We start from the raw sequence: 14,462 nt of genomic DNA on the forward strand, positions 1-14,462 counted from the left end.
TTTACAATCAGAGGCAGCTGCCTATTGTTGTCTCTGATTGGGAACCATACTTAGGCAGCCCTTTTCCCTCCTTGAGTGGTGGGATCTTATTTTTGGACTGCTTTGTAAAGCCTGCAAGATGTGACGGTCGTTTTCCATTGTTTATTATTTTGTTTAAGTGTTCAGAGTTAAAATAAATATCAAGATGAACACATACCACGCCGCACCTTGGTCTGCTCCTTTGGATGATCGTTACAGATAAACTCCATATTTATGTCCAAATACCTCAGTTTTGTTCGCGCATTCAGATCACTATTCAAATCAAATCAAATTTATTTATATAGCCCTTCGTACATCAGCTGAAATCTCAAAGTGCTGTACAGAAACCCAGCCTAAAACCCCAAACAGCAAGCAATGCATGTGAAAGAAGCACGGTGGCTAGGAAAAACTCCCTAGGAAAAACTCCCTAGAAAGGCCAAAAACCTAGGAAGAAACCTAGAGAGGAACCAGGCTATGAGGGGTGGCCAGTCCTCTTCTGGCTGTGCCGGGTGGATATTATAACAGAACATGGTCAAGATGTTAAAATGTTCATAAATGACCAGCATGGTCAAATAATAATAATCATAGTAGTTGTCGAGGGTGCAACAAGCACGTCCGGTGAACAGGTCAGGGTTCCGTAGCCGCAGGCAGAACAGTTGAAACTGGAGCAGCAGCATGGCCAGGTGGACTGGGGACAGCAAGGAGTCATCATGCCAGGTAGTCCTGAGGCATGGTCCTAGGGCTCAGGTCCTCCGAGAGAAAGATAGAAAGAGAGAATTAGAGAGAGCATATTTAAATTCACACAGGACACCGGATAAGACAAGAGAATACTCCAGATGTAACAGACTGATACATAAACTACTGCAGCATAAATACTGGAGGCTGAGACAGGAGGGATCAGAAGACACTGTGGCCCCATCCGATGATACTCCCGGACAGGGCCAAACAGGCAGGATATAACCCCACCCACTTTGCCAAAGCACAGCCCCCACACCACTAGAGGGATGTCTACAACCACCAACTTACCGTCCGAAGACAAGGCCGAGTATAGCCCACAAAGATCTCCGCCATGGCACAACCCAAGGGGGGGCGCCAACCCAGACAGGAAGACCACGTCAGTGACTCAACCCACTCAAGTGACGCACCCCTCCCATGGACGGCATGGAAGAACACCAGTAAGTCAGTGACTCAGCCCCTGTAATAGGGTTAGAGGCAGAGAATCCCAGTGGAAAGAGGGGAACCGGCAAGGCAGAGACAGCAAGGGCGGTTCGTTGCTCCAGCCTTTCCGTTCACCTTCACACTCCTGGGCCAGACTATACTTAATCATAGGACCTACTGAAGAGATACGTCTTCAGTAAAGACTTAAAGGTTGAGACTGAGTCTGCGTCTCTCACATGGGTAGGCAGACCATTCCATAAAAATGGAGCTCTATAGGAGAAAGCCCTACCTCCAGCCGTTTGCTTAGAAATTCTAGGGACAATTAGGAGGCCTGCGTCTTGTGACCGTAGCGTACGTGTAGGTATGTACGGCAGGACCAAATCGGAAAGATAGGTAGGAGCAAGCCCATGTAATGCTTTGTAGGTTAGCAGTAAAACCTTGAAATCAGCCCTTGCCTTAACAGGAAGCCAGTGTAGGGAGGCTAGCACTGGAGTAATATGATCCAATTTTTTTGGTTCTAGTCAGGATTCTAGCAGCCGTATTTAGCACTAACTGAAGTTTGTTTAGTGCTTTATCCGGGTAGCCGGAAAGTAGAGCATTGCAGTAGTCGAGCCTAGAAGTAACAAAAGCATGGATTAATTTTTCTGCGTCATTTTTGGACAGAAAGTTTCTGATTTTTGCAATGTTACGTAGATGGAAAAAAGCTGTCCTTGAAACAGTCTTGATATGTTCTTCAAGAGAGAGATCAGGGTCCAGAGTAACGCCGAGGTCCTTCACAGTTTTATTTGAGACGACTGTACAACCATCCAGATTAATTGTCAGATTCAACAGAAGATCTCTTTGTTTCTTGGGACCTAGAACAAGCATCTCTGTTTTGTCCGAGTTTAAAAGTAGAAAGTTTGCAGCCATCCACTTCCTTATGTCTGAAACACAGGCTTCTAGCGAGGGCAATTTTGGGGCTTCACCATGTTTCATTGAAATGTACAGCTGTGTGTCGTCCGCATAGCAGTGAAATTTAACATTATGTTTTCGAATGACATCCCCAAGAGGTAAAATATATAGTGAAAACAATAGTGGTCCTAAAACGGAACCTTGAGGAACACCGAAATTTACAATTGATTTGTCAGAGGACAAACCATTCACAGAGACAAACTGATATCTTTCCGACAGATAAGATCTAAACCAGGCCAGAACTTGTCCATGTAGACCAATTTGGGTTTCCAATCTCTCCAAAAGAATGTGGTGATCGATGGTATCAAAAGCGGCACTAAGATCTAGGAGCACGAGGACAGATGCAGAGCCTCGGTCTGATGACATTAAAAGGTCATTTACCACCTTCACAAGTGCCGTCTCAGTGCTATGATGGGGTCTAAAACCAGACTGAAGCGTTTCGTATACATTGTTTGTCTTCAGGAAGGCAGTGAGTTGCAGTGCAACAGCTTTTTCTACAATTTTTGAGAGGAATGGAAGATTCGATATAGGCCGATAGTTTTTTATATTTTCTGTGTCAAGGTTTGGCTTTTTCAAGAGAGGCTTTATTACTGCCACTTTTAGTGAGCTTGGTACACATCCGGTGGATAGAGAGCCGTTTATTATGTTCAACATAGGAGGGCCAAGCACAGGAAGCAGCTCTTTCAGTAGTTTAGTTGGAATAGGGTCCAGTATGCAGCTTGAGGGTTTGGAGGCCATGATTATTTTCATCATTGTGTCAAGAGATATAGTACTAAAACACTTTAGTATCTCCCTTGATCCTAGGTCCTGGCAGAGTTGTGCAGACTCAGGACAATGGAGCTTTGGAGGAATACCCAGATTTAAAGAGGAGTCCGTAATTTGCTTTCTAATGACCATGATCTTTTCCTCAAAGAAGTTCATAAATGTATTACTGCTGAAGTGAAAGCCATCCTCCATTTGCGAATGCTGCTTTTTAGTTAGCTTTGCGACAGTATCAAAAAGAAATTTCGTATTGTTCTTATTTTCCTCAATTAAGTTGGAAAAATAGGATGATCGAGCAGCAGTAAGGGCTCTTCGATACTGCACGGTACTGTCTTTCCAAGCTAGTCGGAAGACTTCCAGTTTGGTGTGGCGCCATTTCCGTTCCAATTTTCTGGAAGCTTGCTTCAGAGCTCGTGTATTTTCTGTATACCAGGGAGCTAGTTTCTTATGACAGATGTTTTTAATTTTTAGGGGTGCAACTGCATCTAGGGTATTGCGCAAGGTTAAATTGAGTTCCTCGGTTAGGTGGTTAACTGATTTTTGTCCTCTGACGTCCTTGGGTAGGCAGAGGGAGTCTGGAAGGGCATCAAGGAATCTTTGGGTTGTCTGAGAATTTATAGCACGACTTTTAATGTTCCTTGGTTGGGGTCTGAGCAGATTATTTGTTGCAATTGTAAACGCAATAAAATGGTGGTCCGATAATCCAGGATTATGAGGAAAAACATTAAGATCCACAACATTTATTCCATGGGACAAAACTAGGTCCAGAGTATGACTGTGGCAGTGAGTAGGTCCAGAGACATGTTGGACAAAACCCACTGAGTCGATGATGGCTCCGAAAGCCTTTTGGAGTGGGTCTGTGGACTTTTCCATGTGAATGTTAAAGTCACCAAAAATTTGAATATTATCTGCTATGACTACAAGATCCGATAGGAATTCAGGGAACTCAGTAAGGAACACTGCATATGGCCCAGGAGGCCTGTAAACAGTAGCTATAAAAAGTGAGTGAGTAGGCTGCATAGATTTCATGACTAGAAGCTCAAAAGATGAAAACGTCATTGTTTTTTTTTTGTAAATTGAAATTTGCTATCGTAAATGTTAGCAACACCTCCGCCTTTGCCGGATGCACGGGGGGTATGGTCACTAGTGTAACCAGGGGGTGAGGCCTCATTTAACACAGTAAATTCATCAGGCTTAAGCCATATTCCAAAGGCATAATGCGCGAGCGCAAAACCCGAAACGAAAAGTCAAAAAGTTCCATTACAGTTCATAGAAACATGTCAAACGATGTTTACAATCAATCCTTAAGGTCTTTTTATCATAAATATTTGATAATATTCCAACCGGACAATAGCGTATTCATTACAGAGGAAAAAGAAGGAACGGCGCGCCTGCGTGACCGCGCAGTAAACAACTCATTGGTCTCAGGCAGTCCACAGCTCTTATTTTCACCCCAGTAACAGTAGAAGCATGAAACAAGGTTCTAAAGACTGTTGACATCTAGTGGAAGCCTTAGGAAGTGCAAAATGACCCCACAGACACTGTAGTTTGGATAGGGAATCACTTGAAAAACTACAAACCACTTCCTGGTTGGATTTTTTCTCAGGTTTTTGCCTGCCATATGAGTTCTGTTATACTCACAGACATCATTCAAACAGTTTTAGAAATTTCAGAGTGTTTTCCATCCAAATCTACTAATAATATACATATCCTACCTTCTGGGCCCGAGTAGCAGGCAGTCTAATTTGGGCATAAAAGGCATTTAGCTCGTCTGGTAGGCTCGAGTTACTGGGCAGCTCGCGTTTGGGTTTACCTTTGTAGTCCGTAATAGTTTTCAAGCCCTGCCACATCCGACAGGTGTCAGAGTCGGTGTGGTAGGATTTAATCTTAATCCTGTATTTAAGCTTTGTTTAAGCTTAATCCTGTATTTAAGCTTTGTATTCAAGTTTGCCTGCATTAAAATCCCCGGCCACTAGGAGAGCCGCTTCTGGATGACCACTTTCTTGTCACATGCGTGAAAATGAGTAGACCAAGGTGCAGCTTGGAATATGTTCATCTTGAGTTTAATGAAAAATGAACACTTTACAAATTAAACAAAAATGACAGCCAACAGTTCTGTCAGGTACTAACAACTAAACAGAAAGCAACTACCCACAAAACCCAAAGGAAAAACAGGCTGCCTAAGTATGGTTCCTAATCAGAGACATCGATAGACAGCTGCCTCTGGTTAGGAACCATACTCGGCCCAACACAAAGAAATACAAAACATAGGATGCCCACCCCACACCATAACCTAACCACATAGAGAAATAAACCCTCTCTCTCAGGTCAGGGCGTGACATTTCTTGTTTGCTTATGGCCTTATAGAGTTGGTTGAGTGCGGTCTTAGTGTCAGCATCGGTTTGCGGTGGTAAATAGATGGCTACGAATAATATAGATGAGAACTCTCTTGATAGATAGTTTGGTCTGCAGCTTATCATAAGGTTCTCCACCTCAGGCAAGCAATACCTCGAGACTTCTTTAATATTAGACATTGCACACCAGCTGTTATTGACAAATAGACAGACTTCCCCACCCCTCGTCTTACCATATGTAGCTTCTCTGTCCTGCCGGTGCATGGAAAATCCCGCCAGCTCTATATTGTCCGTGTCGTCTTTCAGCCACGCCTCAGTGAAACATCAGATATTACAGTTTTGAATGTCTTGTTGGTAGGATAATGTTGATCATAGGTCATCGATTTTATTTTCCAATGATTGCACGTTGGCCAATAGAACGGATGGAAGTGGGAGATTACTCGCTCCCCTACAAACTCCCAGAAGGCAGCCTGACCTCCGTCCCCTTTTCACCATCTTTTCTTTACGCAAAGGATGAGGTTCCCGAGAAAGCAGTATATCCTTTATGCAGTGGTGTAAAGTACTTAAGTAAAAATACTTTCGAATACTACTTAAGTTGTATTTTTTTGTATCTGTACTTTACGTTACTATTTTTGACAACTTTTACTTCACTACATTCCTAAAGAAAATGATGTACTTTTTACTCCATACATTTTCCCTGACACCCAAAAGTAGTCGTTACGTTTTGAATGGTTAGCAGGACAGGAAAATGGTCCAATTCACGCACTTATCAAAAGAACATCCGTGGTAATCTACTGCCTCTGATCTGGCGGACTCACTAAACACAAATGCTTTGTTTGTAAATGATGTCTGAGTGTTGGAGTGTGCCCCTGGCTATCCGTAAATAAAAAAAACAAGAAAATGGTGCCGTCTGGTTTGCTTAATATAAGGAATTTGAAATGATATATACTTTTACTTTTGTCATGTAATATTTTAAATTTGATATAACTGCCTTAATGTTGCTGGATCCAAGGAAGAGTGGCAGCAGCTTATGGGGATCCTTAATAAATACAAATATGCGTTCGCTCTCAAGGAAGTCTGAGGGAGTCCACTCTACCTCCGAGTGCCCTCCATACCACAGCTTTCCCCTCCGCTTTTATTTTTCAGCTGAGGTAGAGAGACAAATTGCCGTCACCAGTTTCCAGTGTCACTACAATGTCTCTTTAAATAAAACATCTCTGTAGCAACCAGGCGTCTTGCCAAGGGCACAGAGCAAAAATACTATGAAAGAGCAACTCACTCTGCCACCACTAGTGGGAGCCCATGCTCCACTGGTGAGCAAGAGTCAGCCTCCCCGGTGGGCTGCTCGCTAAGAGAGTAGACAACTGGTGCGCAATCTCGCCTGGGGTCCTATCCACAGTTACCAAGGGCTACAGACTGCACCCCATTCTGGACCTTCGGGTCTATCGGAGGAAGTTAACTTTTGCGTGCTCACGCCGAACGTACTGTCCCATTCTATGCGTCCAGGCGACTGGTTCAAGTCATTTATCAGAAATTGACAAAGAGGAAAAAAAGAGAATGTAAATGTGCATGTACGATTACTAATCCCCTTCTCATTCCTCCCTCTCCTTCCCTCTCTTTCTCTCCCCATCCCCATCCTTGTCTCCTCTACCTCCACTCTCCTCTCCCTTACTATCTCTTTCCCCTCCTCTCTCTCCTCCACCCTTCTCTCTCTCTCCCCCGTACCTCCCTCCCTCTCTCTCTCTCTCTCTCTCTCTCTCTCTAGGAGTAAGAATCAAATCAAATCAAATTTATTTATATAGCCCTTCTTACATCAGCTGATATCTCAAAGTGCTGTACAGAAACCCAGCCTAAAACCCCAAACAGCAAGCAATGCAGGTGTAGAAGCAAGTAAGAGTTTGCGTACTCTGGTCAACAAGTTCATTATTCACCTGGCGTTAACAGACTTCCTCATGTGTGTGACTCAGACCCCCATCTTCTTCATCAACAGCATGCACAACAGGTGGATCTTTGGAAAAAAGGTAACCATAGAAATAGGATTATGAAGGTAACACCTTAGGAGAGAAGGGCAAATGACTTATTAGAGGTTTAATGTCAACTAATGAAGTCCATCCATTCGTGGAGTTTTGACCGTTACTTTGTTTGGAGTCCTCTCTCTCTTTATCAATATTTATTTTTCTCTCTTTCTCTTTCCCTTTCTCTGGGGATGACAGTGTATTGATGCTAAATAACAGGGCTCTCTACTCTTCCTTCTGAATTAAATCACTAATCAGTTGTGTTTCTTTGATGAACGTCATGCTATAAGCCGACTAGAAGAGGCATTGTTTTCCTCGGACATCATTGGATGCATGATAGAACATAAGAGTATGTAGTGCAATTTTTCACAATGCTGGATGCTCCTTGTCTGAAGACTCATACTGTCTATCGCTACGTACATGCAGTCTGAGACTACCATCGTAGAAGTTGTAAAGTTGTAAAAACAAGTAATCAGCGATTGAATCGTCTCAAATCATCACTAAGCTCGAGGCCTCGGGTCTGAACCCCACCCTATGCAACTGGGTTCTGGACTTCCTGACGGGCTGACCCCAGGTGGTGAAGGTAGGCAACAACACCTCAACCACGCGGATCCTCAACACGGGGGGCCCCACAGGGGTGTGTTCTCAGCCCCCTCCTGTACTCCCTTTTCACCCATGTATGTCCCCAACTCAATCACCATGTTTCCTGTTGACACAACAGTGGCAGGCCTGATTACCAAATACAACAAGAGACCCTACAGGGAGGAGGTGAGATCCCTGGTGGAGTGGTGGAGTGGTGCCAGGAAAATAACATCAACAAAATGAAGGAGCTGATCGTGGATTTCAGGAAATAGTAGAGAGCCATCCACATCGGCGGCTGACGACCTGAAATGGTTCATTCACGCAGACAGTGTCGTCAAGAATACTCAACAGCGCCTCTTCAACCTCAGGAGGCTGATGAAATTTGGCTTGCCACTAAGACCCTCATGAACTTCTACAGATTGAGAGCATCATGTCAGGCGGTAAATCCTGCCTGGCATGGCAATTGCACCGTCTGCAACCGCAGGGCTCTCCAGAGGGTGGTGCGGTCAGCCCAACGCGTCACCGGGGTCTCACTGCATGTCCTCCAGGACATCTACAGCAACAGGGGTCACAGGAAGGCCAAGAAGATCATCAAGGACCAAGATTTAGCCGATAAAATGTTGGAGTTTACCACAACAGCCACGGGGTTCATCAATAAGTGCATAGATGATGTCGTCCCCACAGTGACTATAAGAATGTATCCCAACCAAAACCCATGGATCACAGGCAACATCCATGCTGGGCAAAAGACTAGAGCTACCGCTTACAATGAATGGGACACGGACATGGACGCATTAAAAGAAATCCCGCTATGACCTCAGAGACATCAAACATGCAAAAAGACAATAAAGGATGAAGGTAGAATCCTAAAACACCGGCTACAACACTCGTCATATGTGGCAGGGCTTGCAGACGATAACGGATTACAAAGGGAAACCCAGCCATGAGCTGTCCAGTGACGCAGAACTCCCAAATGACTATTTTTCACTGACTACCCACACTTACTGGACTTTATATACACACCATATACACAGTCACTCACACACACACTACACTGTCATTCCCACACAAATTCCTCACACATTCAAACACTACGTACGCGCACACACATAACACACACACGCATACTGACACAACACAACACAAACATACATGCACACACACTTATCATTTGCTGAAGCTACTCTGTTCTTTATTTTAGTCTTATTATCCATCCGGATGCCTAATCACTTTACCCTGCCTTCATGGACATCTACCTCGTTTACCTCATACCGCTTCACATTGATCTTTTATTCGACTTGTGTTAGATACTATTTTTTCGTAAGCAAGCATTTCACTGTAAAGTCTACACCAGTTGTTTTCGGGCACGTGACAAATAAAATGTTATTTTGATTTGATTTGTGTTAGTACCTCTAGGGCAATTCAGACTACTGATTGTGGAAATGTTTACTGAAAAACGTGTTTGTTTTCTTGAATCGTGTTTCATAATTCTGTTGCATTTCATATTTGTATTTACAGTTTTTTTTACAATCACTTTGGCACTCATTTCAGAACCTTGATGTTATTTTTCAAAACTCTAGACACAAAAATGCACATTTTTCAATTGCTTGGATACAATACACATAAAGCATGAACTAAAATGAATTGTTCAAACTGACACAACTTAACATCAAAGTATTACCATTTCAAAATGCAGTTCACACATTACATCTGAAATGACTGTCTATTCATTTCATTACAATGATCTAACTATCAATTGATACAACTGCTCAAAATGATAAGTAACTGTTGCATTACTCTTAATGCATAGTTTTATGGAAACTGATGAACAATATTCCATGTTTATATCATGAAAGTTTCAGGATAACAAGATCCATTGACACCAATTACCGTGGAACATGAACCAATTGGACTACATTATCTATGGATGTAATATTTCATCATCATTATTTATCAGACACTGTTTCTATGGTCCCATGTAGCACTTTTCCAGACCATGTTTTCAGATTTCACATTACTGTATACTCACTTTATTAGGTACACCTAATCTGGTACTGGGTAGGACCCCCTTTTGCCTCCACAACAGCCTGAATTATTCACGTTGTTGTACGTTAAGAGATGCCCTTCTGCACACCACTGTTTTAAACGGCTGTTATTTGAGCATTAGTGGCCTTTCTGTTAGCTTGTCTGGACATTCTCCTCTGACCTCTCTCATTAACAAGGTGTTTTTGCCCACAGAACTGCCGCTCACTGAATGTGTTTTGTTTATCGCACCATCCTCCGTAAACTCTAGAGACTGTAGTGTGTAAAAATCCCAGGAGGCCAGCTGTTTCTGAGATGCTGGAACCACCATGTGTGGCACCAACAATCATACCACGGTCAAAGTTAATTAGATTACACATTTTGCCCATTCTAATGTTTGGTCGAACAACAACAAAAGCTCTCTACTCTTTATACTTTATATATTGAGTTGCAGGCAGCAACATGATTCGCTGTTCGAAGGAGCAGGCTATTTGCATTAACACGCAGGTGTACCTAATAAAGTGGAGTGTAGAGTGTATGTATGCCTGCCCTTGTAATTGCTTTTCCAATACTGCCAACTCGTTACTGATTGGTTTCACATTGTGGTATGAGTTTATAGTGAAATGAGTGTTATCCACCTACAACAACATAGCGACAACATGGAGCCAGTAGGTGATCCAGGTCACAATAGAGGTCAAGCAGTGGGAGGAGGAAGACGAGGAAGACCTGGTGGTCAAAGGAATACCAAGGGACAAGCACCCCTTCTGAGAGGTGGTCGTGGGCCACGTTTGAGAGGTCTGGGGGAATGTGGTAGAGGACAAGGCCACGGACCAAGACAGCGGCAGCAACAGCAAAGAGTGTCCAATGGAATCCGAGCAATAGTTGTAAGACATGTCGTAAATCATGGCATGACAATGACTGAGGCAGCTACAATGATTCAACCAAACCTCAGAAAATCAACCGTGGCCTCAATCATCAGAACTTTCCGCAATGAGAACTGGTAAGTCTTCAGCATGCACTAAACATTAGGCTACTCTCAATTGTCAAATGACTGTATGCTGCATGCCAATGTGTACCACAGAGTAGGTGATGTTACTATATGTGTTCTTACTGTAATTTTCCCTGCAGAATTGAGACTGGGCCAAATAGTGGAGGCAGAGGCAAAATTCTGACTGACCAACAAGAGTGGGCTGCGGTCAATTTGGTTCGGGCCAGAAATTATATTTGCTTTACAGAAATTCGGCAGCACATCTTAGACAATGACGACATGTTCAACAATGTGGAAGCCATAGGTTTGCCGACTATTGCACGCATGCTGAAAAGGCAACAGGTGTCTCAAAAACAGCTATACCGTGTGCCTTTTGAAAGAAATGCAGACTGAGGACTGAGTATGTTCAGTTTCAAGATGCCTGTTGTGAAAAATTACCCCAAAATTCTACATCATTGTAATCAGTCATTTTCTTTCCAAAATGTCTTTTAAGAGGGTGATGGAGCTAGATGCTGACGAAAACCATCACAAATTCCTCTTTTTGGATGAGGCAGGCTTCAACCTGGCCAAGACAAGGAGGAGAGGTCGGAATTTCATTGGCCAACGGGCAACCATCCAAGTACCTGGACAACGTGGGGCAAACATCACCATGTGTGCGGCTATATCGGAGGATGGTGTGGTGGGACGCAGAGCTCTTATTGGATCATATAATGCTGCTCTCCTTGTAACCTTCCTTGATGAGCTAAATCAGGTCTGTAGAGCTGATGGCATGACCTATGTCATTGTGTGGGATAATGTCAGGTTCCACCATGCTCAAATGGTGCAAGCATGGTTTCAGGCCCATCCACAATTTACCACCCTGTAATTACACCCATACTCTCCTTTCCTTAACCCAATTGAGGATTTTTTCTCCACATGGAGGTGGAAGGTATACGATAGGCGCCCTCATGAACAAGCCACCCTTCTCCAGGCCATGGATGACGCATGCAATGACATCACGGCAGACCAGTGTCAGGCCTGGATTCGCCATGCCCGAAGATTCTTCCCAAGATGTTTGGCTAATGAAAACATCCATTGTGATGTGGATGAGAACCTATGGCCAAATCCACAAGGCAGGGTTGATGGAAATATAGAAGTACAGTAATCAAACCTTTGTTTTGCTTTTTACAGTAAGCCAGGTGAGGAACACTGCAGTTGACAATTTACTGTAGTGTTTTTCTTTTTTGTAGCTAATTATTTTTCATTTGATTCAAAGAAACCTATGTTGTGATTTTATTGTATTTCATCAAAACATTTCAGATTTTGTTCAATGATTCCACTGTGTCTGTAGTATTTTCTCTACTAGTCCTTTTACGCATTTATGTGCAGTACCATAATGAAACATGTATCACATTTTGTACTACAATATTTAATGATAGTACAAACAACTACACAGTGAAACTATTGGTATCTTGTGTGTGGGTGATCTAAATTAATGTGGTATTTCATGATAAATGAGTTATTTGAACCAATGATTCTGCAAGTGCAAGGTTTCTTTAAAGATATGAATGCACAATGCAATGTTTGGAACATTGGACAGCCTGTGATGACCGTTTTGAGTTTTGAAAAATTACCACAAGGTTCTGAAATTAGTGACGAAGGGATTGTAAAAAACTGTATTATGTATATCTTTGTGATTACAGGGCTCCTTTGGGAAAGATACCTTGGTCTCAACATGACTTCCTGTCAAAATAAAAGTTCAATAAATAACCCAGTCGCTCATTCAGGATTGCACATTCAGCAAATCACCTGCAGAGGGAGTTCCCTTTGAATCCATTCACTGTGTTGGTGGTGTTCATAAAAATTGACCATAACTTCAAAAGTAGCAGAGAGCCCAATCTGGAAATTGTATGTACTTGTAGAGTATAGTATATATTTTTGAGATATTTAAACACACATACATTCCCATGATGCTGGGTGCTGTGCTGACAGATTATTGTGAATACAAGGGGATGAGATGTAGATGGTTATAACACACCTCTCTTTGCCCTGTTACAGCTCTGTGAGAGTGCATTTGTTTGTGTGTGAATGCGTGCGTGTGTGTGTGTGTTTGCTGTTCTCATGCATTATGACTATGATAGAGGGATGTTTCTGGGGTAGGCAACAGGTCACCTTGATAACTGTTACTGTACTGAGCCCTGTTATTACTGGGCTTCTGAGTGGCTCAGCGGTCAAAGGCACTGCATCTCAGTGCTTGATGTGTCACTACAGACACCACGGTTTGATTCTAGGGAGACCCATAGGACGGCGCACAATTGGCCCAGCGTTCGTCCGGGTTTGGCCAGTGTAGGCTGTCATTGTAAATAAGAATTTGTTCTTCACTGACTTGCCTAAAGTTTCAATTAAAAAAAATATATAATATTGTCCAGTCTGAGATGGCTACAAGGCCCTCCCTTCAGCAAATCATATCATGCCTCCATTGTGCTCCTCCCCGCCTCTAGGCAGAAATTAAAGCAGGAAGCACAGACGGTAAGGTTTGTGTAACCTTGGTCTGAACAATTGGAATCCACGCTACAAGATTGTTTTGATCAAGTGGACTGGGATATGTTCCGGGTCACCTCTGGGAATAACATTGACAACTACACTTTCACTGGTTTCATCAGGAATTGCGTAGGGCCCTCTAAAGCCTTGTTCACACTGCAGGCCTTAATGCTCAAATCAGTTTTGTTTTTTAAATCCGTTTTTGAATACTGACTGTCCAAACAGCAAGTTAAAAGTGATTGCTGACATGGCTACATTAGTTGTCATATTAACGACAGGTGTGTGCACAGTGGTGTAAGCTGATTGGTGATGGTGTTTGTTGGTTCCTATCACTCAGAAGTTATGTAGCAGGTAAGGTGACAATAATGCCTGCCATGAACGTTTCCCAGTTGCAGCGCGATCTGCGTTAGAGATAGACGCAGATGCTCGTTGGCGCGCGTGAGCAGTGTGGGTGCAATAATTGAATAATATAGATTTCAAAATGTATTTTGCAACGCTTGCCCACGTGACGCGAGCGACATTTCAACTATCCACGTCATCAACTCATCAGAATATAGCTCTTATCTTACTCACCGTTTCACTGGCGTCAGCCCATCCAACATCTCCCAACAGTTGTAGTGTATTGCTGACCGCAGTAAGCCACGGTAGCAAAATGTTGAAAACAGGAAGTAAGGAGCCCACACGTTAGCTCTAACATGTTTGTAGGTAGGAGGTTCCAAATGAACTAAAGCCAGCCCTATAACTGACACGTAATTCAGAAAGAACTTACACTGTAAAATCCCACTTTGGATTTCCCACTTCAAGCCCAAATATATCTACCATACTTTGACCAAAATGATGATTTATTGACTTAAATTGTTGTGCAACATCATGGGTAAGCTCTGGGCATCGTCTTCCAGTTAAAAAATATTTTAGCTGTTGTGGGCATTTAACTTCAATGATTTTACTGAATTCCAGTTCATAAAAGGAAATCAGTAAATGTAAACAAATTAATTAGGCCATAATCTATGGATTTCACATGACTGTGAATACAGATATGACTATGTTGGTCACAGATACCTTAAAAAAAAAGTTAGGTGAGTGGATCAGAAA

At 42.8% G+C, this 14,462-nt stretch overlaps 1 long non-coding RNA gene across 1 annotated transcript; it reads right to left on the bottom strand.

Annotated features, from left to right (window-relative positions):
• Positions 1-288: 288 nt before the first annotated feature.
• On the bottom strand, positions 289-14,254 carry LOC106589421 (uncharacterized). The gene is made up of 3 exons (XR_001324842.3): positions 13,944-14,254; positions 7,175-7,251; positions 289-768 (listed from the first exon to the last, which is right to left on the bottom strand). It is a non-coding gene; the product is annotated as an uncharacterized LOC106589421 (long non-coding RNA).
• Between the last annotated feature and the right edge of the window lie 208 nt (positions 14,255-14,462).

Source organism: Salmo salar, chromosome 28 (genome assembly GCF_965601325.2).
Source record: "Salmo salar chromosome 28, fSalSal1, whole genome shotgun sequence".
Taxonomy (NCBI): domain Eukaryota; kingdom Metazoa; phylum Chordata; class Actinopteri; order Salmoniformes; family Salmonidae; genus Salmo; species Salmo salar.